This window comes from Leopardus geoffroyi, chromosome D4, assembly GCF_018350155.1.
Source record: "Leopardus geoffroyi isolate Oge1 chromosome D4, O.geoffroyi_Oge1_pat1.0, whole genome shotgun sequence".
Lineage (NCBI taxonomy): Eukaryota > Metazoa > Chordata > Mammalia > Carnivora > Felidae > Leopardus > Leopardus geoffroyi.
The window spans coordinates 8,901,557-8,928,798 of NC_059342.1; the positions used below are offsets into that span (position 1 = coordinate 8,901,557).

The 27,242-nt window shown below is 43.9% G+C and overlaps 2 long non-coding RNA genes across 18 annotated transcripts in view; both read left to right on the forward strand.

Annotated features, from left to right (window-relative positions):
* LOC123593462 overlaps window positions 1-14,882 on the forward strand; it is a 101,246-nt gene extending 86,364 nt beyond the window's left edge. For 5 of the 8 annotated variants that reach the window (XR_006710339.1, XR_006710336.1, XR_006710338.1 and 2 more), the window contains exons 6-8: window positions 910-1,094; window positions 4,436-4,636; window positions 14,260-14,882. This is a non-coding gene — a long non-coding RNA (uncharacterized LOC123593462). The remainder of the gene's footprint in view (window positions 1-909; window positions 1,095-4,435; window positions 4,637-14,259) is intronic. The other 3 variants (XR_006710340.1, XR_006710335.1, XR_006710334.1) reach the window with 3 other exon arrangements.
* A 118-nt stretch (window positions 14,883-15,000) lies between these two features.
* Window positions 15,001-27,242, forward strand: part of LOC123593460 — a 51,093-nt gene continuing 38,851 nt past the window's right edge. For 5 of the 10 annotated variants that reach the window (XR_006710326.1, XR_006710324.1, XR_006710332.1 and 2 more), the window contains exons 1-3: window positions 22,678-24,729; window positions 26,669-26,784; window positions 26,962-27,121. This is a non-coding gene — a long non-coding RNA (uncharacterized LOC123593460). Of the gene's footprint in view, window positions 15,310-16,858; window positions 16,909-22,677; window positions 24,730-26,611; window positions 26,785-26,961; window positions 27,122-27,242 lie in introns of those variants that run through there. The other 5 variants (XR_006710325.1, XR_006710327.1, XR_006710331.1 and 2 more) reach the window with 5 other exon arrangements.

A 27,242-nucleotide genomic window follows, 5' to 3' on the forward strand; every position in this document is an offset into this window, starting at 1 on the left:
GCCCAGAAGAACCTCAGGAAATATGACAACTACATGTAATATGGCATCCTAGATGGAATCCTGGGATACAGAAAGCAAACTAGGGAAAAACTACAGAAATGTGAAAAAAGTACAGACTTCAGTTAATAAAAACGTATCAGTATTAGCTCAGCAATTGTAACACATGTACCAGACTCCTATAAAATGTTAATAATAGGGGGAAATGGCCATAAGGTATATGGCAAATGTCTGTAGTCTCTTTGCAATTTTTTCCATAACCCTAAAGCTGTTCTAAAATCAAACGTTTATTGAAACGAATTGGCTAATGCCTGGTACTACCCTGAGATTCCGATTTTATCTAGTGTGTGGCCCAACCCTCAAGACTTTAAAGAGCTGCCCAGGTGATTCCAGTATGCCTCCAGCAAAGTACTCTAAAGGAAGGAATGGAATTTCCCTTCTCCTTTCTTGTCTAATTGTAATAAATGCTCTGACCTTGTGCTTGGTAAAATAGCAGTGTGCCTTAATGATTCTGGTTGTTTGAATAGAGCAGCTCTTTAAGCAGACAGCCAGTGTTCTGGAACTTGGAAAGTGATACTTTTCCTTAAATAAAAAATCTTGTCCAAGAAGCTTTAAGTACCGTAAACAGTTTAGGAAAGTGGTGAAGGGCAGACTGTACCAAACGGATTGTCCATTTAAATGTGGGCACGGTGGGAATGCCTTCCATTTCCTTCTGCTGGGCTGCACCGTGTGTACATGGTGGGAGGCTGTCCCCGAAGTTTTAGGTGCTGTGGGTTTGGCTTTCATGAGATAGCAGGCTTATTCTGCAGGGTTTGGTTGTGACCTGTACGATAAAAGAGTCACTTGCTGGGGAGTGCGGCTTAAGGGCTCAGGGACTGTGAACTGAAGCCACCTGTCTGGTTTTCTTTGCAGGGAACCTGGCAGCAAAGGTTCTTGGCGGGGGGGGGGGGTCTCATCTGGTGCTGGAGATGATTGGCTCCCCCAGTCGGTAAGGAAGGGATCCTCCTGCCCCAGCACCTAGACCAACCTCTGTTGGAAGAGACGGAGCTTGAGAGGCATCCTGTCCTCGTGCACAATCATGGTGCTAATCAAAAATGGTGAGACTTATTTTCAGACTTGCACTGTTTGCTTAAAACCACAACAGGCCAGGAAAGTGCTTCATGTACATAAAGGGATAAAAAGATTTATTTTCCCCATCGTTTTTCTTCCTCAGAAATAGTCGTTAGTAGACATTTCTTCTTTTTTTTAAAAACCTGTAGAAATATTAACCAACCGGAAAATAATTATTGATTCTTACACTATGCTAGGCACTGAGGGAGACTTGTAAAAAGTTAAAAAAAAATAATAGTGGCCTTTAAAAAAATGTTTATTTCTGAGAGAAATAGCACACAAGCAGGGGAACGGCAGAGAGAGAGAGAGAGAGAGAGAGAGAGAGAGAGAATCCCAAGCAGGCTCCACACTGCCAGCACAGAGCTCAATGTGGGACTCAAACTCATGAACTGTAAGATCATGACCTGAACTGAAATCGAGCGTCAGATGCTCAACGGACTGAGCCACCCAGGTGCCCCTAAAAAAACTGATAGTGGCCTTCTATTCTTTCCTCTAAATGATGCTTCAATGTGTATTGAGTAACAGTAACTATAGATTTAAATTTTTTTAATGTTTATTTTTGAGAGAGAGAGAGAGACAGAACATAAGCAGGGGAGGGGCAGAGAGAGAGGGAGACATGGAATTCGAAGCAGGCTCCAGGCTCTGAGCTGTCAGCACAGAGCTCAACGTGGGGCTCGAACTCACAGACTGCAAGATCATGACCTGAGCTGAAGTCAGACGCTTAACCGACTGAGCCACCCGGGCACCCCTGGACACTAGAGATTAAAAAAGAATGAAACAAAAATCTAGGATTGGTTTCCTTTATTAAGGCCTATTAAGTAGTCCAAGAACTTACTGTCTAAGAGGTTCCCAACTGGGGATAATTTGCTCCCTAGGGGATATGTGACAGTGTCCAGAGAAATATTTGGTTGGCCCTACTGAGATGGGTGGGGAATGCTACTGGCATGTAATGAGTGGAGACCAGTGATGCTGCTAAATATCTTCCAATGCACAGGACACCCTCCAATAGCATAGAACCACAATGTTACTAGTGCCAAGACTGAGACACCCTGCAACCCCAATGGGCTCTTCCTTAAGAGCACCCTGCATGTGCAAATTAACAAACCAAGCCTTAAAGCCACCCCCTGCCTTCCCTTTCCCCAGTGGGCTTGGAACAGGGGAGGGTCCGTAGCTGAGGGGTGAAGAAAGGGTATGGGCCATGCCATCCAGGCGGGGCTTGGTGGCCCCGTTTCAGAGGATGGTCATCAGTTCTGTCGTCAGGTCCCAGCATTTTAACTGTGACAGCACGGGACAGAGGGCACGTCCAGTTAAGTCTGGCTGTTCCACAGATGACCTGAGCCCTTCTCCTTTTTGCTGCAAGCGGCCAGGTTTCCAGTCAGCCCCCAATGTGCAGAAGGCTATTCAAATACAGCTGACCTTCGAACAGCACGGGGCCACTTATACGTGGATGTTGTCAGTAAACACAGGACAGTGCTGTGAATGTATTTTCTCTTACGACTGTCTTAGGACCATTTTCTTCTCTTTAGCTTATTTTATTTATTGATCAATCGATAGATCTATAAAGCTACTTGCTTTATCTATCTGTAACATAGATAACATAAAATACGTGTTCATCGACTGTGTATGTCATCTGTATAAGGCTTCTGTTGACTAGTAAAGTTTTGGGAGAGTCAGAAGTTGCTGAAGGATTTTGGAGTGTGTGGAAATTCTGCCCCTGTAACTCTGCTGTTCAAGGGTCAATTGTAATATTACTGAAAGTCAATGACACTCTTAAAATGTAAACCTAACATTGGCTCTGAAGTTGAAACTACTATAATACTTTTCTTTTGTCTTACCATGTGTAAGTATTAACTATAAGTTTAAATTTTTTTAATGTTTGTTTATTTTTGAGAGAGAGAAAAAGAGAATGTGGGAGGGGCAGAGAGAGGGAGACACAGAATCTGAAGCAGTCTCCAGGCTCTGAGCTGTCAGCACAGAGCCCTACCCAGGGCTGTAACTCAAAAACCTCAAGATCATGACCTGAGCTGAAGTTGGACACTTAACTGACTAAGCCACCCAGGCTCCCCAAGGTTAAATTTTAAAAGTGGCCCTGCTACGATGCTGTTGAATATTGCCACTAGCCACATGTGGCTACTTAAAATTGAAAATTCATTCTGCAACCACACCAGTCATATTAAAAGCACTCAGTAGCCACATGTCCCTACTGGCTACTGAACTGGACAATGTGGACAAAGAACATTTCTGTTACCACAGAAAGTTCTACTGAACAGCCCTGCCTTATAAGCCATTTCTAAGGATCCTTGCCAGTGTATACAGTTACTGCTAAAAAAAAAAAAAAAAAAAAAAAAAAAAAAGGCTTGTTTTCTAGCAGCTAAGGCACCAGGGCAAATGCTTTGCATGATCTCGTCATTGTCTGTTAGAAAGACAGACATGTTCTGCTGGGAGGGACCATCTTTTGTCAGACAGGCAATTTGGGGAAGGGTTTCTGTAATGGATGCTGGGTAATGTATCAGATGATTGAAACTGATTTTCCAGAAGGCGTAACGATGTAAAATTCAAGTAGATAACCTCTGTAAGGCATTTCTGATCTAAGTCAAGTGTGTATTGTTAAATATTAATTCCATTAAGGTATGTCAGCAGGGAATTAAGATATGTGACCCAAATATATTTCTTTCTAGTAATTGAGTGTAATAGCAAACTAACGCTCAGTGGATCTTAACTGGGGGTAAGTCAGGGAGGAGGGAGGATCAGAAAGTCCTGGGAGCCCCTACAAAATGCATAGGTTGCCCCCACGTAGGGTTTGCCAGAATGGTGGGGCGGGTGGTTAGGGAGGGAAGGTCTTGCACACGTATATTTTCACAATGTTCCCCGTGTAAGTCCACTGTACCCAATCTAGATGAGTATTCTTTAGAGAGATTGAAGATAAATAATTGGGGCACCTGGGTGGTTCAGTCGGTTAAGCGTCCGACTTCTACTCAGGTCACGATCTCACAGTCTGTGAGTTCGAGCCCCACTTCGGGCTCTGTGTGGACCGCTCAGAGCCTGGAGCCTGCTTAGGATTCTGTGTCTCCCTTTCTCTGACCCTCCCCTGTTCATGCTCTGTCTCTCTCTCTCTCTCAAAAATAAATAAACAATAAAAAATATTTTTAAAGATAAATAATTAATTTGCCTCTTTTCCCTTGTGTGATGGGGGGGGTGTGGCTTAAAAAAAGATCTCTGGGCTCCACTTCTAGATAGGATTCTGTGCCCTTTGGGTGAGCCTGTTCTCTCTCACTGTCCTTCTTTCAAAAGACTCACTGGTTGTTCCTGGCTCCCTGTCCCCTCTAAGACCTTTAGGATGATCCACTGGCTTTGGAACAACTGCCTGGGACATTTCCTTCCAGTATCAGGTATCTGTCTCCAGCAAACCGGTGCAAGCTGAGTATCACCATCTGGTCCTGGATGCGTTTTGTCATCAGTGCTGGAAGTGATGATACAGTATGCCGCTGTCATGTGCCCAGAGGATGCAGGGACCAGAGAGGACACTCAGGTAAGGAAATTGAGGAGCCCCATTTGTATTTTTTGCTCAGGTTTGAAGGGAACACTTCCACAGGAAGTTGGGCCCTAGGTGTGTGAATGGGGCTAACCATGTTCTCAAAAAATACCCCTTGCACATCTGTTTACATTGAGAGTTCAGAGTTTGGTCCTAGACTTCAGCTCATTTTTGTTAAGATTAGGAGGCTATTATTAACTATAGAGAAGCCTAACACTCCATCAGGTTGAGAGCCAGCTCTGATGACGGATGGAAGACTTCAACACCCTTATCCTAACCCTCTTTTAAAAGGGAATTTAAGGGGCTCCTGGGTGGTTCAGTTGGTTGAGCAACTGACTCTTGATTTTGGCTCAGGTCATGATCCCAGGGTCATAGGATCGAGCCCTGTGTTGAGCTCAGTGCTGAGCATGGAGCCTGCTTCAGATTCTCTCTCTCTCTCTAAAAAAAAAAAAAAAACTGAAATTTCACTCCAATTTTCAAAGCATATTAGCTCTGAAGGAACCTTTGTGCGTTTTTCATTTTTGTTTTCTCTGGGAATGCATGCATTTATTTATTTATTTATTTTCTTTCTTTCTTTCTTTCTTTCTTTCTTTCTTTCTTTCTTTCTTTCTTACTTACTTACTTATTTTGGGGGGGTGGGCAGAGAAAGAAGTCCAAGCAGGCTCCACACTGTCAGCAAGGAGCCCTACATGGGCCTCAACCTCAGGAACTGTGAGATCATGACCTGAACCGAAATCAAGAGTTGGATGCCTAACTGACGGAGCCACCCAGATGCCCCGATGCATATAAAATAGCCCTACTCCAGTCCGTATTTTCCTCATCCTGGGGTTCAGATTTTCCTTTGGCAGAAATCCATTTTTCCCTACAATAAGTAAAACGCTGATCACTTGGGATTTTGAAAGCATAAGGTGGGACTCCTATCACTGGGAACCTATCCAGAATATGAAGTCCTTTTGATGGCATGTTGCACAACATATGACATAAGTAAGAAACCTTCCAGCAGCCCCGGCAAATGTCCAACCCTACCTTCCCACATCCCTTTAGGGCAGCAGCACTGTCGTTTGTGAAAGTGAAAAGAAGGTATGAAATCAGGAGACGGAAACAGACTGTACAACAGCAGGTTTGATTCCTTCTCTACGGAGTCTTTGTGGTTGTTTCTCCTTTGAGTTTTCCAGGGCTGGAGACCTCAGAGGCATGAAATGCCCTAAGGTGTAGAAGCCCATCAGGGTTTGTCTTTTTAGAATACCCAACTAAAAGGGGAAACTAAAGCATGTATAGTTTTGGCTTAAAAATTTCACTACTCTCTTGGAAGGAAGGAGGGAAGGGAGAGAGAGAGGGAGGAAGCATGGATGGAAGGAAGGGAGGGGGGAGGGAGGATGGATGGGAGGGAGGGAAGGAGGAAGGAATGAAAGAAGGGAAAAGAACTCCAGAGTGGCTTGCTGAAACTACGTCATTCATTAGCAAATGTAACTGTTATGCACCAGACAATATGGTCGGTTGTGGCGATGTGGCATGAAAACAAATATATTTGGTCTCAGTCCCCATTCTCGGCACAGGGCTCCTAAAATCCTTGCAATTGCGTCCCTTTGGCATCACTATACTAAAATCCTTGGAATTTCCTGAGTGCTAAGTGTCTTTTGTGTGCTAAAGAGGTGACTAAATACGGGTCCTTAGATAGCATGGTGGGGGGGGAACCCACCAGTGAGAGAGCTCCAGCTCTCAGCCTGGCCTCCAACCCCAGGCAGAAGAGAGGGGCTGGAGGTTTAATTCAATGCCCAGTGGCCTGTGATTTAGGAAATCCGAAACTAGAGTTTCCGATTCGGAGCCTCATAGCCTCCGAAACTACGAGGCTAGAGGTGCTCTGAGGTTGGTCAAGACACTGATTTGCTGGGAGGGTGGGCACTCAGAAGGTATAGAAATTCTGGATCCCCCACCTCTCACCACTGTCCCTCTGTACCTTGCACCTCTTCCATTTGGCTCTTCCTGAGTTACATCCTTTATAATAAAACGGTAATAGAAAGTAGAGAGCTTTCCTGAGTTCTGGCAAATGACTGAACCTGAGCAGGAGTCATGGGACCTTAACTAATAAAAGCACAGTTCACTTAAATAAATGCCAGGTTTATGTTTGTCTGGTAGGTTGATTTTTGTTTTAATAGAGTGGACGCTAAACCAGCCATTTAGCTGCTGCTTAAGAAGGTCGCCCTGGTTAGCAATGACAAAATCACTGCATAGAATGCTTATCTTGGTAGCTCCATTGGCAGGAGAGTGTCTACTCAGTGAGGGGAAGAGATGAGGAACTGGGACATCAGGTCTGTTTAATAGCATTTGGAATTGCAATTTCAGTTGCCAAAGCAGTCTTCTTACCCATTACAGTTCTGGCATTAATACTATATTCCAGGCTTTGAAGATGCATTAATAGCCCAGGATTTAATCCAACAGGATACATGCTGATGAGAGACTGATAAATGTTGCAGAAAGTCATTGTCATTACCTTGTTTTATGGGTGAGATAGAACAGGATAGGAGCACTTGGAAGCTGCCTAGAACATGTTTCCTTTCATGACTAGCACTCGTTCGTTACTGATCTTTTCATGTGAGCCCACCCCAGCACCTCCCCAAAAATCTGTCACAAGCCAAGTTTTCCTGTTGATGAATGTCTTGTAAAAAGATACACATTTATAAGTTTGTGGCCTTTCCTAGGAGTTACGTTGAGCCTCCTTTCTTCCTCATTTTGCTTCCCAAAGCCATTACTGAAATAAAATTAGGATGGCCCCACCAGACTGTCAGAGATAGTTTCAGCCTGTATATTCATTGATCTGTAGGTACGAGGGAAACTTTTCTCCAAAGAGAGTGTGTGATGACCCCTCAGGGGAATTGGTGAGGGGCGCCTTCATCCTTGATCATTAACCTTTAGAGATAAAAGCAATTTCAAAGGTCATTTGCCCCCTAATGCTATAGGAGAGGAAACTGAGACCCAGAGATATTAGATCGGAAACTTTGCTGAGAACACAGCTTGTGTTCGTATATTGGGGCTGCCATAGTAGAGGACAGCATACCGAGTGGCATAAACAACAGAAATTTATGTCTCCCACTTGCGGCAGCTAGAAGTCCAACATCAAGGTGTTGGTAGGAATGGGTCCTTCTGAGGGTGAGAAGGGACAAAGCTATTCCCGGTGTCCCTCCTTGGCCTTGTCAATGGCTGTCTTTTCCCCATGTTTAGTCACATCATCATGACAAAATGATTTGAGGAGAATTAGATGCAGGATTGACAATGGCTCTACCAAAGCCTCATCACAGTACATCTAGAAGGAAAGGTGTCTCTGTCCAATCTTCTCTTCTTACAAGTACATCAGTCAGACTGGAGTAGGGCCCATCCTCATGACCTCGTTTTAACTTGATTACCTCCATAAAGACCCTATTTCCAAATGAAGACACATTCCAAGGTGCTGGTGTTTAGGACTCCAGCATGGGAATCGGGGTTGGGGGGGCGGGGTTGGGGGCGCACAATTCACCCCATAACAAGAGCTGCCTAAACAGTAGCTAGAACCTCGGTCTTCTGATGCCCTCGTCCGTTTCTTCCCCTCTTGCACCACGTGCCCTTTCATATTGTCATTCCTGTGGAGGAGATGTTTGCTTTTTGCACAGAGGCAGGATACAGGGGTGTGGTCAGAAGCTTCCATCTTCTCAGACATTTCAAGTGATTCAGTTTAGGAGAATATCAGGTCGAGTTACGTTCAGAGGAGTGAGGATGCTTATTAACACAGCCCAAAAAGAATCATCTTGGGGGTAAGCAATGAATTTTTTAGTATTCTGTGGCTGATGGTGTTGAACCTTTTCAGTGAGAGATGAAGTTCTCCCAGACTTGTTCCACAAACTGCAGCTGATACACTGTGATGATAAATGTGTTTGTCCAGTAATTTTCCTCTTTGATGTGGATCTCTCTGTCTCTGGAGCAAAGGCTTCCAGGGAGCAAACTTTCCTTCTGGAGGTCCCATGATGAGGCTTTGGTAGAACCATTGCCAACCCTGCATTTAATTCTCCTAACATCCTTTTGTCAGTGTCAAGATGCTGAAAGCATCTAAATGTTATGAGGGAGCCACGTTGTTGCCAGATATCTTAGGGAAGTGTTTGCACATTTGTAGGCAAGATATTTTTGTTATGTTTTGCCAAGTGGTCTTTTAGAGAAGGCAGATCTAAACAAGACAAATTAAAAAATAACAATAAAAACTTAAAAGTTTTCAGTTCGTGTTCTGTGTCACCAAGGTCAGTGTGGCTTGCATTAATGAAAATTGCTTTCGTTAAAGGTCGGAACAGAAGAAAAATGGCAGGATGCTGGACTCTTCCATAATGACCACATTTTCCCTGTTGTGATATGGCCCACCATGCTCATTTTGAAACAGAGAAAAACATCATCAGCTCAGATGTCCTCCCTTCTAGACCAGGGTGCTTTTCACCCAGGGCAGCAACGGTGATGTATGACTCTGACCCAGTGGACTAAGGGGCCATTCTAACTATCTAGGACCTTCACAAGGGGTATACTTAGGTTTGGACAAAGCCTACTTAACCAAGTCACAGAATATGCCTCTTGGCACTGAAAAGAGGTAGTAGTTTCTAGGACTTGCCCTCTATATCCCACTGATTCTCAGTGTTTCCCAAAGCATCACCAGCCTTTCAAAATATACCAAGGGAAAAAATTTCAGTGTTTAAATGAATTTGGAAGATGTCATATTCTACACCCCCCCCCCTTAGCTATTAATCATGCATATTGGGATTTAAAAAATTTTTTTAATGTTTATTTTTGAGAGAGAGCGAGAGAGAGTGAGCACAAGTAGGGGAGGGGCAGAGAGAGAGGGAGACAGAGAATCTAAAGCAGACTCCAGGCTCTCAGCTGTCAGCACAGAGCCTGACGCGGGGCTTGAACTCACAAACTGTAAGATTATGACCTGAGCCAAAGTCAGATACCTAACTGACTGAGCTAACCAGGCACCCCAGAATATTTTTTTTTTAATTTTTTTTTTCAACGTTTATTTTGGGGACAGAGAGAGACAGAGCATGAACGGGGGAGGGGCAGAGAGAGAGGGAGACACAGAATCGGAAACAGGCTCCAGGCTCTGAGCCATCAGCCCAGAGCCTGACGTGGGGCTCGAACTCCCGGACCGCGAGATCATGACCTGGCTGAAGTCGGACGCCCAACCGACTGCGCCACCCAGGCGCCCCCAGAATATTTTTTTAAATGTTTACTTATTTTGAGAGAGATAGAGCAGAGGGGAGGGGAAGAGAGAGACAAAGAGAATCATAAGCAGACTGCACTGCAGCACAGAGCCCATTATGGGGCTCGAACCCACAAACTGTGAGATCATGACCCAAGCCAGAACCAAGAGTTGACTCATCATGCATATTGGAATATTGAAGCCTTTTGTGATGCCTTGTGATGAAGAAGCCATTTAACTGTCTTTAATCAGGTGTTTGCAGAGTCATCTGATCATGGGACCATTTGTTCATGTAAAACCTATAAGTTGCACACAACACATTTTTGAGAAATACTGTCTATGATTTACGTAAGTTGAAGAGATCTATTGAAGCACCATGTATATACTGGAAAAGAATGTAGATAAGTTCGTAGATGATCGAGCAAGAGCTTTGCAGAGATATCCCTGTAGATACTCGTGTGACAGTCCTTATACTCGCCCACAAAAGATTCCTTGTGGCTGTTGGCGGGGATGGAACACTAGGCTGGGCTGGCCAGGCTTTTCATTCATTAGGTTCTTTCTTTATTGTGAGGGTGTGGATGACTGTGTGTGTGTATGTGTGTGGACTGGATAATCGGATGGCTTACAAAAGAAAAAAGTATTGGGATAACAATCAGAAGGTGTGAAGTGTTTGTGGCCTTTGTCATAGATTTGTGATGTGACCTCTCACAGTTCTGTCCCTTCTCTGGTCAGGGTGGGTGCCACTGAATAGCCTGGTACCCCTCAGACATAAGGCAGGCCTTCCATACCCAGCAGGCCTCCCTGGATACTTGGGACCTCAGCCAGAGCTGCCTGAAGGTGAAGAGGGGGAGAAGGAGGTTGTCGGGCTGATGACATCATGTCTAAGTGTTTGGGTCACCTCCGGAGGCGCAGAGTGTTGGGTATAAAGGGCTGCGACGTGGTTGAAGGAGGTGTGAATAGACTGTCGGATGTCTTAGAGCAGCCACACACCCCAGCCTGATTGGGCAGGATGCTCATAGTTAGATGCGGCTACAACAAAGACCCTCAGAAGTGATTTTGAGCTAGCTTAAGGAAAAAAGAAAATATTTTGGGTAGGTATTTGAGCACATGATGGAATTGAAACAGTTTGAACAGCCACATCTTAAGAAAGTTCAGAAGCATGAGAGCTCCAGGGATCTGCCTTTAACTCTGTTTTTGTGAGGCTCAGCTCTCATTTTGGGTAAACGTCCACTCTGGTCCATTTAGCTATGACACATCTGTTTGTTTGGGAGAGAGTGGCAATACTTTGATCTTGAGGGAAATTTGTCCTCTCTCCAGCCCCAGGGGATGAATGGTGACAGTCTAAACCAGTCACAGTAATGTAATTTCCCTTTGTCAGTAACTGGTCTAGGGGTGGCCACGTGACCCAAGACTAATGTAGGAGATGTAAATAGAAAGAGGCTGGATACGGATGCCGAAAAAGCTTTTGTCTTCTCAATAAAAAGGAGCAACAGAATCATGGGACATGGCTCTTTCTTCCTTTGCTTTGCCCCGTCCCTGGCATTTGGACCCAATGCCTGGCGATGCAGCAGCCATGTTGAGACCATGAAGTGACAAGCACCGGATGAAAGTTTTGTGCTAGGAACAGAGGGTGCAAAGGAGAAAGAGCAAGGTCCTTCTACAGCGAAGCCGCCACAGTGACGCTGGACTGAACACCTCCTGATTTGTGCTTATTTGAGAAAAATGGTACCCTGGTACTTGAAATCACAGTACACTTTACCTAATATACTTGCAACCAAAACCATTTCTAGGTGAAAAATTAGTTAGTATAAATACAGATGGTGGGAGCCAAGTCCCCATGATCAGAGCAGGAGTCTCAGATTTTTAAGGGAGAGAGAGTCAAAACTGTCTACGAAAGCCATCTGGAGCCTTGAGATCTCACCACGGCTGCAGCACCCAGAACACCTGTCCTAGATAGAATTAATCAACTCGTTAATTAACTAATTGTACTGATTTTATTGATCCCTTGCTATCTACTAGGTGTTTTTCCAGGTACTGGGGATAGACTGGAGAAGACAGAGAAGGTGCTGACTCTCATTAAGCTGACATTCTAAAGGGAAAACAGGCACTAAACAAGAATAATAAACCAAGGGAGTCCTTTGAGGAAGCGGGAGGTGCTGTATGAAATGGGAAAGGAGTGTCACGATGGGAATTTATAGGAGGTGTGTGCGCGGCAAGCCTGAAATGGTGATATTTGAAGTGAAAGTTGAGTTGCAGAAAGGAGCCAGCCGTGTGAGAAGAGACCCAGGCTTCGGGAGGGATGCTGGTGCAGAGTCCTGGGCAGAAGCAATCATGCCTGCTAGAGACACAGAGTGCATCCTTAACAGGGGTCCCCTGGGCTGCCCGTGTTCATCTCTCGCCAACCCCTCTGGCTGCTGGATTCTCGGGCTTGTGATATATCTCAAGGCTGCCGACAGGATTTCCTGTGGCACAGGTGACTTTTCCCATTGCCTCTGCTTCAGGCTGTGAGAGCCCGGGGGATGGGATGGCTGGGGAGGGTCTGTGTAATAGACTGTGATCAGAGTGACTGCTGTCCTTTCCCTTCGAGAATGGACCCGTTGTGCTTGGCTGCAGCCCTGAGGCTCCCCGGGGGAACCGACTTCCTTTGGAATGGGGTCCACCCCATTCTGGAAAGACTGGCATAGCATCCAGAGGGCTCATAGCTGCTTCAGCACCATGCCACAGTCACCTCGAATTACCATCACCACGCTGGACGTTTCCCTGTGGAAAGGCCAATACAGAGAAGTAGGAAGCCTGGTACCTTCCCCTCCCCACCAGCTGTGGCTCCCAGCCTGCCATGGCTGGTCAGACCTGACATCATTTTCTTCCCTTCCCTTCCCTTCCCTTCCCTTCCCTTCCCTTCCCTTCCCTTCCCTTCCCTTCCCTTCCCTTCCCTTCCCTTCCCTTCCCTTCCCCCATCTCCCATCTCCCATCTCCCATCCCATCCCAGTTTATTTTTGAGAGAGACAGAGCATGAGCTAGGGAGGGGCAGAAAGCAAGGAGACAGAGAATCTGAAGCAGGCTCCAGGCTCTGAGCTGTCAGCACAGAGCCTGATGTGAGGCTCGAACTCAGGAACTGCGAGATCATGACCTGAGCCAAAGTCAGACACTTAACCAGACCTGACATCATTTTCAAGGGATACTTGTCAGTAAAGCAGTCCCCTGAGGTCACAGGGCTAGAAGCTTCCTCACAGGTCCTCCTGCACTGCACTGCGGACCTCATGTATCTGTCAGTATCCAGAACAAAAGTGGCAGGTTGCCTGAGGAACCAGATATTCACCTAGTTCTGGTAGAGAATCCAGTTCTCTTTTCTCTAACACTTGAACTTGGGGGCAATGAGAACCACTGTTGCAATCTCCCTGGGCTGTTAGGTTTCTTCCAGGGCCCTGTGTCATTAGCGGGACCCCAGGATTGTGATGACTGTTCACCTTAGGAGGGCAAGCTGGTGAGGAAGTGCGCAAACTACCATTTTGAAACCTGGTTCACTTCTCCTAGATCTGGGACCAATCCCAAAATACCAAAATTGAAAGACACTTTGGTGATTAATACCCCTCCTCTTATAGATGGGAATGAAGGGGGAGTGGCCCGACCCACTACGGAGAAAGACTGTTTGGGACCCACAAGTATCTTTCTCAGATGTTTACAGCGTCTTGTTGTAACATTCGCCGTGACTTAAGGGAACAAAGAATACAACCTCACGCATCAACGCCGTGTATAAAGCTCCCCGTGCCTCTGTCTGGTTTGACTTCCCATCCTATGCGGTGGCCATTTTCTCATTTCACAGGTCAGGAAAGCGAGGGGGATGAATCCATTTAGTTAGTAGGTGGCAAAACTCAACTCCAGCTTGGTTTTTGTTTAATGGTCCTCCCAAGTCCATCTCTACTTTTGTCCTTGGTGGGGGAGGGGCAAAACAGAAATCAGCCCTAACTCAGGCAGCATGGGGTGCACAGCCGGTGTTCTCAGGTGCTAGAGCTCTAAGGAGAGGCTGTGACTTATAGTGAACCACCCCTTACCTTGACAGGTGGACACTTCCCTCTTCCAGCCCCCAGATCTGAGGCAGGGCCCCCACGGATCCTAATGTAACTTGGTGCTGTCATCTCAATAGCTGCCTCCACTTGGTTAAATGCCCCCTCCCGGACACAGTGTGGCATGTAACAGCCCAGTCCATTAGAACCAGCGGGCTCAGTTCCAGCACTTCAGGTGACTGGAGGCATCCATCACTTAACCTTGCCCTGCCTCAATTTTCGGAGCTATACAATGGGGCTAGCAGTAGTACCTTCCTGGGAAGGTAGTTGAAAGAGGTAAAGCATTCAGAAAAGGCATGTGCTCAGTAAATGTCCATTGTTGCCCCCCTTTGCTCTCCACACAACAGAAGAAATTCTACAGAATTCTGCATTTTCTCCAGCGGTGCAAAGAGTGTGTTCACAGTTCCTGATGACTGGTAGACATCCCAGGGTGAGAAGTATCTATAAGACACAGTCATGTGCAGTTCACAGCTTGACTCTGGAGAGTGATCTCTTCCAGGCCCTCTACTACAAGGGTATTTTCCTTTTCTGTCACTGTCACCCCTCCAACAGCAGAAGTTTCTGGCTCACCCACCGGAGAGGCTAAAGCTTGCCTGGAATTGCATTGCTTACAGAACAAAGAGAAGTCAGAGCCTCTTATGTAACTTGAAGAGTAGGAAAGATCCAGTGATAAAAACCAGTGCCCTGAACTTTTGCAAAACACGATCAATCGCTGCGTACGATCCTCCGGTCCTTGGCAAGGCATCCTTCGTCTGGTTTTTGTAGACTAGGAAAAAAATTAATGAACCCACTGCTATTAGATTGTATATTCATGCCTAAAGGCTGTAAAAAGGGTACTGTTTCAAGTTAGTCCTATCATCTAAAATACATCCCCTGTTTGCTTAAGGTTTCTCAGTAATATTCTTTAATTTGATCGCTACCTGTGAATTTGTGTATTTCCTCACACAGAACTGATTCTCCCTCCCCCCTTTGTGTTCTTTGTGTTTCTCTCTTTCTCTCTCTCTTTTCTTTTCTTTTTTTTTTTGCTTATACTTTTTTGTTTAGATGATCTCTCTACTGACCTTTCAGTGGCTTACTTTTTTTTTTTTTTTTGCAATGCACAAGCGAGGCTGGAAAACAGAGCCAAGATGCAAACTATGAATCAGCCACTCAGCTTCACATAGTGAGTGCACTATGCTATTTCTGGCCAGAGCAGATGTGGCCTTGGTGGGCTGCAAGGAACAGTATCTCTCAGGTAAAAATAAATTACGTAGATAAGGACCAAAATGATGCATATCCTTCATTCGCAGACAGATCATGAACTGGGAGCTGTGTGGAAAGACAACCGGATTGGGAGCCAGGGTCCTGCCCTGGGTTTCTTCCAGGTGACCCTACCACCCATCAGCCGTCTGGTCTTGGTGAGTACGTGTGACTGACAAATACGTTTTTTTCATGTTTGTTTACTCATTTCGAGAGAGAGTGAGCAGCGGGAGAGGAGCAGAGAGAGAGGGAGACAGAGAATCCCAAGCAGACTCCACACTGTCCATGCAGAGCCTGATGCAGGGGGCTCAAACCCACGAACCGCGAGATCATGACCCGAGCCAGAACCAAAAGTTGGACACTTAACTGACTGAGCCACCCAGACACCCCTACAAATACATTTCTTTTTAAATCAACAAAAGCATAGGACCAACCCAGTAACAAACCTGTGTGCCACCATTGAGTCCTGGGCTATACTGACGTTTTGACCAGCTCACTTCAGACCTGGTTGAGTTCTATGTGGATTCCTCCTTGATTCTCTTTACCTTGCTCCTGCCCCCAAGATAAATGCTGCCTTAAACCTGCAGACTTGCCTACTTCTTCTGTAGACACCTACATCTTTCAGCTGTGGCTGCTGCATACATTCTGCATGTTTGAAAACTTTAAATGAAAGGAAACACGCTGTATATATTCTGCGACTTGTTCTTTTTTTAATTTAGCATTAGATGTCAGCAACATAGCTCTAGTCCATTCATTTTAACTGCCCTTTGCTATAGTGTTTCGTGAACAGACCACCATTCTCTTGTTGAACAGTTAGATTGCTTTGAATTTTGCACTTTCATTATAAACAACGCTTCAGTGAGTGTCCTTACCCATTTCCTGCACTCACATACAATTTCTCTAAGATAGCATTTTTTCAAAATATTTTGGCTACACCCACAGTTAAGGACATACTTTACATGTAAACCCAGCACATGCACAGGCTGCGTTTGTGTGTGTGCGCACATATATGTGGAATAAAAGTTCCTCAAAATGAGACCCTTATTTTGTATTCAGGTATAATCCAGTTTAGGCTGGTCTAAAAAAATATCCTGGTTGCAATTTACTGAAGTGATCCTCTGACCCCCGTTTCCACTAAGAATTGGGTAAACCCTGTTCTGGGACCTGTACCTACACATGGAATTGCTGTATCATAGGTTAGACCCATTTTCAAAGTGAGGAGTTGATGCCTTTGTGAGTTCTTTTTATGCACTGAAATGGATATTTGCATATAGCTAGCATTCTAGCTAAAGGAGGCTTTCTAGCATTCTAGAAGGAGGCTTTTAGGGTTATTTTATGTGTCGTATGTTTAGAAATGGAAGTCCTGTTTTAATTTCCTGAGCTTTAATTTTTCATATGTCACAAGATGCCAGAACAAAACAAAAATACTGGACTTTTCAGTATTTTGCAAACTGCTTTCTCTTCAGCCTCAGGGTCCTGGGGAAGATTTCAGGGACTGCCATAGGGTGTGCAAACTGGGGGTGGACATCAGAGCAGGGAAGGGGACAGAATGAGTAGATGGGTGGGGGGAGGTGTGCAGCTTGAAAATATATATTTTTTAATGTTTATTTTTGAGGGAGTCCAAGTGGGAGACGGGCAGAGAAAGGAGGACAGGGGATCTGAAGCGGGATCTGCGCTGACAGCAGTGAGCCCAGATTGGGACTTGAACTCACAAATCGTGGGATCATGTTGGGTGTTCAACCACTGGAGCCACCCAGGTGCCCCAGCTTGAAAATATTCTTAAGTGATGGGTTTAGATGCTCTCTATGGCTCTTTCCAGATCTAAACTTGAATCAAAATAACTTTGGGATCCCTGGACCATTTAAACTTGCAACCAGAACTAAAGAACATGACGGTTTGGGGTATACAGTTCTGGTAAGCAGTGCTGGCCCACCTAAGAGCTGGCCTGTCCCTCCTGTCACTCTAGGAGCTGATGTGGACAGGGTGTGGTAGGTCCTGGAGGGCAGTGGCTCGGGACACTCCAGATGGGGCTACCATTTCTCTTCTGTCATAGGGGCTTCACCCACATGGGGCTGCTCTAAAAAAAACTTCTGTTTTCATCATGCTTATTGATTCTGTGATGACCAAGGGCCTAAGATACATTTTTCTGAGCTCCATTTCTGCCACACCGAGTGTCACACATGCTCACAGTAAGGCTCATGCGCTCAGCGGGGTACACGTATGGTTAATCATTATATTCGCAGAGACGGAATTTTATTATCAGTTTAATGAAACTCTTGAGCTCCTCACAGGTTTATTTTTGCCTTCCCAATAATAGTAAAGGCATTAAAAAAAAAGCCTGGTAGTAAGTTGGTAGTAAAGTGACTTCGGGGTGGGCAGATGGTAATTGACGTAGACTCAGATTCCTTCATAGGCTTGCTCTCTGTCTCCTCCGCCTGCATGACTGCCTCCTCTCAGATCCCAGCCCCTCCCTGCAATCCGTCCTGCCTGCATTTCATCTTCCTTAATCACTGTTTTCATCACCTCACACCCATGCTGAGAAACTCTCTGGGGATCTTCGTTCTCCACCACATCCGAATGCCAGCCTGTTTTCAAGGCTTCTCTTAATCTATTCTTTCCTTACCTCTCTGGCTTTATTTCCTTTGCCAGATGTGGTTCTGGTTCTTGTGGTTTAGAGATAATGGGATTTGGGGGCACACATCACCCCCCACCCCCAAAATTTAAAATCTGCATCATTTTTCTTCAGCACAGTTGAGCCTACTTGCCCTAAACAAAAACACACATCCGCAGGGATTGCTTCCCTCGTGTTCAGGCCAGGGCAGTGGGGCTGGGGGGCCCTCTGGGGAGAGGGGGTGCAAGGAAGCAGGGTATGCCCCTCTGCCTCGTACACTGGGAGAGGATGAGCACTGAGAAAGGTGACTTGACTCACTAAAGTCGTTTGCAGAAATCTCTGCCTGTTTGACAAGACAGGTAGAATGCACACAACTTAGAAGGCAAATAGGAGACAGATAAATTTGAAGACAGATAAGGCTGGTTGAAAACCTTGGAGAATGGCACACCCTTTATAGGGCAAAATTCAGCAGATCACTGAGCCCCGGAGAAGATGCCAGTGGGGGCTGGTGAAGGAGACTCCAGAGAAGGCTTACCTACTGGAGCAGGTTTATCCCATCTGCAAATAAATTCTTTTCAACTTTTTCTTTAGTGTGTGTGTGTGTGTGTGTGTGTGTGTGTGTCTACTGGCCATTTCCATTGTTTTCCAGAATGATTTCCAGAAGTCCTCATTCTTCCACTTAGCAGCTATATGATTTGGGGCAAGTTTCTTTACCCATAAAGTAGAAGTAATAATGCAAATAGTTATTTGGGGTTGTTGGGAGGGCTCAAGGAGATAAAGTATCTGAAGAGCACAGGGGCACCTGGGTGGCTCAGTCAGTTCAGCATCAACTCTTGATCATAGCTCAGGTCTTGATCTCAGGGTTTTGAGTTCAACCCCACCTCGTGCTCCACACTAGGTGTGAAGCCTTCTTGGTAGGCAGGTAGGTAGATAAATAGCACAGAACATGGTCCAAGATAAGATATTAGCTATTATTCTTACTGTTGTAATTGTTACAAGTATATATTTTGATTTGAGCAGCTGCTGAAATTCTACTTTTTCTCAAGATACCTTCAGGTCACTCTAGTTTAGTAAACATTTACTGAGTGCTCAGTACGTGCTGGGGACTGATAGGACACTGATGATACTACAAGTAAGATGCTGACCTTGCCCTTGGGTAGCTTACCTTCTAGTAGGGAAGGCAAACCTGTAAGTGGATGATTTCGGTTTAAGGCTGGGCTGCCCTATACACTCACCACCAGCTGCATGCAGCTGCTGAAACTAAATTGAGATGTGCTCTACATATAAACTACATACTGGATTTTGAAGACTTGGTTTGAAAAGAGAATGTAAAATATCTAATTAATAATGGTTGGTATAGGGGAGCCTGAGTAGCTCAGTCTTACTTACTTGTTAGTATAGTCTTGATTACCTGTATGAAATAACATTTGGGGTATGCTGGGTTAAATATGTGATTAATTTTTTTTATTGAAGCCCAGCTGACACACGATGTTACATGGGTTTCAGGGGCACAACGTAGTGTTTCAACAAGTCTATGCATTATGCCGTGCTCACCACAAGTATGGCTACTCGGTCACCATATGATGCTATCACAATACACTGACTACATTTCCTGTGCTGTACCTTTTATCCCTGTGACATATGCATTCCATAACTAGAAGCCTGTGCCTACCACCCCTTTACCCATTTATTGGTCTATTTCTGCTGTTTATTCCCTTTTTGTTGATTCCATATATGGTATTCATCTTTCTCTGACTTATTTCACCTAACATATGCTCTCTAGGACCATCTATGTTGTATATTTAGGACCATATGTTGCTATATGTATATATATTCATATATATACATATATATATACACACATTTATATACATACACACACACACACATGCTACATGTTATTTGTCCATTAATCTATCAGTGGACACTTAGATTGCTTATACATCTTAGCTATTGTAAATAATGCTGTAATAAACATAGGGATGCATATATCTTTACACATCAGTGTTTTCTTTTACTTAGGGTAAACACCCAGTAGTGGAGTTACTGGATATGTAGGGTTTTTATTTTTAATTTTTTGTGGAACCTCCATACTGGTTTCCACAGTGGCTGCATCAGTTTACATTCCCACCAACAGTGCACAAGGGTTCCTTTTTCTCCATATTCTCACCAACACTTGCTATTTCTTGCCTTTTTTATTCTAGCCATTCTGTTAGGTATAAGGTGATACCTTTTTGTGGTTTTGATTTGCATCTCCCCGATGATAAGTGATGTTGAGCAACTCTTCGTGTGTCTATTGGCCATCTGTAGGTCTTCTGTGGGAACATGTCTCTTAACATCCTCTGCCCTTTTTTAAATCAGATTATTTGAGGTCTTTTGGTGTTGAGTTGCATGAGTTCTTTGTATATTTTGGATATTAACCCTTATTGGATATGTCATTTGCAAATGTTTCCTCCCACTCAGTGGTTTACCTTTCTGTTTTGTTGATGGTTTTCCTTGTTGTGCAAAAGCTTTTTATTTTGGTGTATTCCCAATAGTTTGTTTTTGTTTTTGTTTCCCTTGCCTGAGGAGACAGATCTAGAAAAATGTTGCCAAGGCCAATCTCAAAGATATTATTGCCTTTTTTCTTTTAAGAGTTTTATGGTCTCAAGTCTCCCATTTAGGTCGTTAATCCATTTTGAGTTATTTTTGTATGGCGTAAGCAGTCCAGGAAGTAGCTGTCCAGTTTTCCAAACACCATTTATCAAAGAGACTCTCTTTCCCTCCTTGTATGTTCTTGCCTCCTTTGTTGTAGATTAAGTGACCACACAACTGTGGGTTTATTTCTGGACTCTCTATTCTGTTACATTCATCTATGTGTCTGTATTTGTGCCAATACCATACTGTTTTGATTACTAGAGCTTTGTGTTATATCTTGAAATCTGGGAATGTGGTAAGGTTTATTCTTCTTTCTCAAGATTGCCTCAGCTATTTGGGGTCTTTTGTGGCTTCAGACAAATCTTAGTATTATTTTTTCTGTGAAAAGTGAGGTTGGTATTTTGATAGGGATTACACTGAACCTGTAGATTACTTTGGGCATTATGGATATTTTAATAATATTGGTTCTCCCAATCCAGGAGCGTATTTGTGTCATTTCCACTTGCTTGTGTCATCTTCAGTTTCTTTTATCAACCTTTATAATTTTCAGAGTACAGGTCTTTCACCTCCTTGGTTAAATTTATTCCTAGGTGTTCTGTTCTTTGTGGTGTGATTGTAAATGGAATTGTTTTCTTAATTTTGCTCTCTGTTATTTCCTGTATAGAAACGCGACTGAGGCACCTGGGTGGCTCAGTCGGTTAGGCGAATGACTTCGGCTCAGGTCATGACCTTGTGGTTTGTGGGTTCAAGCCCTGTGTCGGGCTCTGTGCTGACAGCTCAGAGCCTGGAACCTACTTTGGCTTCTGTGTCTCCCTCTCTCTGTCTGTCTCTGTCTCTGTCTCTCTCTCTCCCTCAAAAATAAACAAACATTAAACATAAAATAAAAAAGAAAACAAATGCAGTTGATTTCCAGGTATTATTTTGCCTCCTGCAACTTTACAGAATTCCTTTTTTCTAAATGTTTGTTTGAGAGTGAGCGAGAAAGCAAGCCTGTGTGCAAGCAGAAGAGAGGCAGGGAGAGATGGGAATACAGAGAATCTCAAGCAGGCTCTGTGCTGACAGTCCGCAGAATTCTTGTAAGTTTTTTTAGTGGTGTCTCTAGGGTTTTCTATGTAAAGCATCATATCATCTACAAATAGTGACAGTTAAACTTCTTTATTATATTATTATTATTATTATTATCATTATTATTATTGGCTCCTGGGTGGCTCATTCAGTTAAGCAGCCAACTCTCAATTTCTGCTCAGGTCGTCATCTTGTGGTTCATGAGTTTGAGCCCTGTGTCAGGACTAGGATTCTCTGTCACCCTCTCTCTGCCCCTCCCCTACTCACGTGCATGCGCTCTCTCTCAAAAAAAAATTTTTTTTTAATTTAAAAACTGTAGTACTAGAAAACTTAAATTTATGCAGCCCCTGTTGTGCTTCTGTTGGATGGCAATGGTCTATGGTGATAGAGGGTGCTGTGGGAACCAACTCAGAAGGGCAGCATGTCAGGGGGTAAAGGAGTGCTTCCTGGAGGACCAGATGCGTCCTGAGCTGAGTCTTAAAGGATGAGCAGAGGTTACCCAGGCAAGGACACAGCTTGAGGATATTCTAGATTGAGGTGACAGGAAGGCCCAAGGAAAGTGTGCCATTGGGGAGGAGCCCTGGGAACAGTTGGTTGTTACACAGCCTAAAGTGTTAGGAGCTGGGGACTGGAAGATGATGAAGCTGCCTGAGAAGTGAGGCCTGTCTTCCTACCATTTAACATCTAGTCATCATTAAATGCCCTGGTTCTTGTCTTACACCTGAGGTCTATGTGTCCACTCTTTGTTTGAAGTTTTGTGGACTATTGGCTGTTGAAAGTTTGAGGTTTCTGTCTCTACAAGAATAAGACGATCCTGGAAGATAAAACTAAGGCATGCAACGTACACTACTCGGAAGGCAGAATGTTATTTTCCCTTCTGTACACAGTCCTGGAGAGTGGATAGCAGGCTCACATTTCTGCTTCAAGTGTAGGCCTAATGAATGAGAAACCTAGAGGAAGGTGAGAGCTTTTGGTATGCTCTCATTCACTGGCTCCAAGGAGAGTATACATGACTGCATTCACACCCATCTCTATGTCAGTGGACTCCCTCCCACCCCCAAATTCCCACCAATAAGGAATATAATTGGTCTTGGAACAACACAGCTTTGAACTGCACTGGTCCACTTACATGCAGATTTCTTTACAGTACAGTACTGTAAATGTATTTGCTCTTAAGATTTTCTTAATATTTTCTCTAGCTTACTTTAAGATTACAGTATATAATACATACATGAAATATGTGGTAATTGACTATTTAGGTTATCTGTAAGGCTTCCAGTCAACAGGCTATTAGACACATCTGAGGGGAGTCAGAAGTTATACATGGCTTTTCGACACGGAGAGTTGTTGCTCTTGACCCCTGCCATTATTCAAGGGTCAACTGTATAATCATTTATCAGATTACACTAATTGGGAAGCTCATTATATCCACTCTATCCCAAATCACCCTCAGGTCTTCTGCCTTTAATAACTAATTATTAAATAGACATTTAGTAGGTCATGCAGGGTGAAAGAGGAGTACCAAAGGAGACTGAAAACCTAAGTGGATGGAGAAGCTGGAGAGTGACAAGACATCTTCAACATCTGCTTCTCACTCTTTAACGTGCACGTGAATCAAACAGATCCTGCGAAGATACTGGTTCTAATTCATTAGGTTTAGGGGTGGAAGCAACATAGGCATTTTTTTTTTTTTGAGCTTCCGGGTCATGTCAGTGCTACTGGTCCATGGACCTCACTTTGAGTTACAAAGTCTTCAGAGTCAATTTAGTACAAATCTTTACCCACGGCTGGAAACCGCATTGCAACAGCCCTGATGAGTCATTAGAAGCCTCTGAGGGAAGACCTATCGAGTGATTCACCTCCTCCTCCTTTGTGGAGTAAGTCTAATTGTTGGAACAGTTTTTCTTGTCCCTAGACGCTATCTGGGAAATTTCTATGCATTGGTCCTTGTTCTATTTCTGGAACCACAGAGATAATGAACCTGATCTCTCTTTCTCATGACAGCCATTTGGAAATTTGAAGAGTATTTTTATATTTCCCTTAATTCTTTTCAGTACATTAAATCTCATCTCCTTTTGCTGTTAATCATAGGACCCTCTGGGCTGTCCTGGGAATCTGTTCTTTAAGTGTACCTCCTATAATTGAGCACAGCAGTCTTGCTTTGTCTAAACATCAGAGAGTAAGATGGGCCTATTACTTACTTGGCTGTTGATTTTCTGCTTCTGCTAGAGTCCTCCATCATCTTGGCCTGTTGACTACTCTTTGGGTGTCACTGCTTGTAAGCCCCTCTTAGTGAACAGAGCTAGAGAATATATGTATGCTTACATGTACGTGTATGTCTATGTATTTTCTCATTTGTCCATCCATTCTTCTGTCCATCCATACATCCATAGAAACCTCTGAGTTCAGCATGATAGATTTACTCCAATCCAGTTGCATAGGTAGATTGTAGTTTTCTCCCTTTCCATGTTTACAACTCCCTTCCCTGGAAGTAAGAAAAACCTGCCTTCTCATATCCTTAAGATAGTTACCTTTGTGATCAAACCCTTGGGTAAAACCAATCGTCTATCCATTACCGCTGTCCTTGCCCTGTGCACACTTGCCTCACACCACTCACTTCCCAACACACTCCTACTTCTGGGACTCAGCTAATAGTTTTTGGGCTGAACTATTTGGGAAGGCAAGGGGAAAAGGAGGAGGAGGAGGAGGAGAAGTTGTTTTTTCTCTTTTGACTTGTAAATGAGTGAATTATACTAATAGGTTTTTCTAATATTGACTCATCCTTGGACTCATGCATTGTGCCCTGCTTTGATTTTTCTACTCTTTCATTTAAGATTTCTTGGTAAGTTAATTTATTTTGCTGATCTGAAAAGGCTTTGTCATGCAAGAAATGTTCTTAGACATTCCCTTAATTTCATTCTCTTTGATTTCTACAGGGGGAATATAAAGATTTCTCCTGACTTGTGTGAATGTTTCCAGGGTCCTTTCTTTTGGAAATGCTACAAGATGGCTGTGTTTTCAGTGGTGGAAATTATCGATAGGTCTCAAAAGCAAGGAATCACAGAATATCTGCTTTCCAGTAGTGATGTATGACTCACCAAAGCCACAACATTTTTTATAATACCCTTAGTTTTTTTCATAGAAGCAGAACTGAGATTCCTAATATTTCCTGGAATTTTTTTTAAAAAGGAAGGAAAAAAAGAATTCAAGGAGATGTCCATTTGTTAGCCCATCACTGGCACGCATCGGCGTTAAAGAGTAATTGGTGAGTAAACCAGTACCAATACCACTATCCTTCATGTCCAGCCTGCCCCCAAAGATTTTCTTGGAACCGACAAGAAGGTTAATTGAAAATATAAATCTGCTTTGGAAAGCATTTGCATTTTAAGCGGAGATGGAATTTGGGGAAGTGCCATGTAGACGTCTGTCATTCTACAAGTCATAATTATTGTCAGTGACCCGAGACCTGGAGCAGATCATGATGGTTAAATAATGTCCATGGTGTTGCTCTTGGGGAAAGCCTTTGTCCCCACCTGATCATTCCCACATTGCCTTGGGTCTTTTATGCCTAAAGTGCATATGTTGCTTCTGTTTATCTGAGTAGTTAATTTTGGAGGCAACCATTTTGCAGATCTGATTTCCTTCCTCTGACAGACAAGGTCTGGATTGCTCTCGCTTTTATATTTCATTATTCACACATTCTTCCCCATCTCTCACCAATCCTCCCACCATTTCTGTTTAAAGAAGATCTTTAATATGTATGTAGACCCATCCCAAAAGGTCTACATGCTACATGTGCACATGCACATATACCCACAGTGCACGTGTACTTCTGTATATGTTCTTTTTATTTTTTTATTTTATTTTATTTTTTTTTTCAACGTTTATTTATTTTTGGGACAGAGAGAGACAGAGCATGAACGGGGGAGGGGCGGAGAGAGAGGGAGACACAGAATCGGAAACAGGCTCCAGGCTCTGAGCCATCAGCCCAGAGCCCGACGCGGGGCTCAAACTCATGGACCGCGAGATCGTGACCTGGCTGAAGTCGGACGCTCAACCGACTGCGCCACCCAGGCGCCCCTGTATATGTTCTTTTTAATTTTTTTTTCTTGACTAGATCACTCCTAAAAAAAAAAAAAACATTGGACTATGACAAAAGCTGGTAAAAGAGATGAAAAGGATGATACTTTTTGGTTAGGGAGTTTGAATTAATTTTTGCCGTGACAGGTTGACTATTGGGGCACTGTCTGTCCCTGTGAATTGCACGCTTCAGCTACGTCCCTGGCTCTGTTGACCCACAGAGAGTAATCCAATTATCCAAATAGGGAAATGCCTGAAAACAATGAATAATCAGAAGTTGCATTTTAGAAGCATGCTCATTCATAAAACTGGTAGGTCACGTTCATTTTAGAAGTGCATCAGCAGGAATATTGTCTGAGCCTGCACTTAGAACATTCATTCAGTCAGCAAACATATTGAGAGCCTTCCATGTGCTGGACACTGTCCTAGGTGCTGGAGATGTATTAATTAGCAGAGAGAAACATGGTCCCTGATGGTAAACTTAACAACTGGTTTTTTTGAACCAAAAGCTCTGATGTTTCATATTTTGCAATGCCTGTGCTCTAAATACTCCCACCATAGCCAATTTCAGGCTCCCCAAGTTCTGCAGCGCCTGGCACATAGAAACTGGCCACCATCATCATGTTCCTATCTTGATCATTAGGCTTGCTTTGACAACATAATAAAAAGAAACTCATGACCTACAGGGGAAGAGTCTAAGATGTGCTCAGGGGAGTGTGTGGAGAAGGGTCTGAAAGATGAGGGACATTCCTTTTTCTTTTTTACTTAAAATCTGTAAGATGTGCATTTTTAGAAGTATGTATTTTATAACCTTTAAAAAAAGAATTTACAGTGCCCAAGCATGGCTTTCACATGATGCTGGCCAGATGTGACCACATAGTGGATATAAGACCGTTATTCCAAGTCCCATATCACAATATGTGAATCCCTGATAAATGACTATTGAATTGTTTTCCTGGTGAAAAGTGACTTAAACTATTCACAGAAGATAAGCATTCAATTTGCTGCAGAACAAGTCACCCCGAAACAGTCGCTTAAGCTAATGACGATATTTATTTTGCTCACAGGTTTGCAATTTTGGTGGGGCATGGTGGGCACATTGTGTCTCTTCTCTTTGGCATCAGGTGGGGTGACTGGAAGGCTCCGAGTAGAATTCTCTGAAGGGGCATGCCTGTGTTGGCAGAGGATGCTGGCTGTTGGCTGGGACTGCAGTTCGATGGGGGTCATTTGTCTCTCCAAGGTAAGTGTCCCAAAACAGAGCCAGGTGGAAGCTATATCAGCTTCTATGACCTAACCTTAGAAACCCTACACCATCACTTCTCCATATTCTTGTCCGCGGTGGAGGTGGGGGTGGGTCACAAAGCATCACCCAGGTCCAAGGAGAGGAAAATTAGATTGTACTTCTCTCTCTACGCAGGTTCTGCAGGAAGGTGTGGGACTGGAATATTAATGTGGCCATTTTTGGAAAAGACAACCTGCTCCAAGAAATTCTCACCTTTTCCATGTCATCTGTACCAGCTGTAGCTGCAGAGAAAATGTGAAAAGTGAGCCAGATTCTCTCAGCTGCCCAGCTGCATGTGAGCATTGCAACTTCTTCATGCCAAAAATAAGGCACAGTGTAAGCTGTCAGTGCTTAGCTGGGAAACCCAACAAATTTTCATGTTGTATTTCGCATGCCTAGCAGAGCCATGAGTTTTA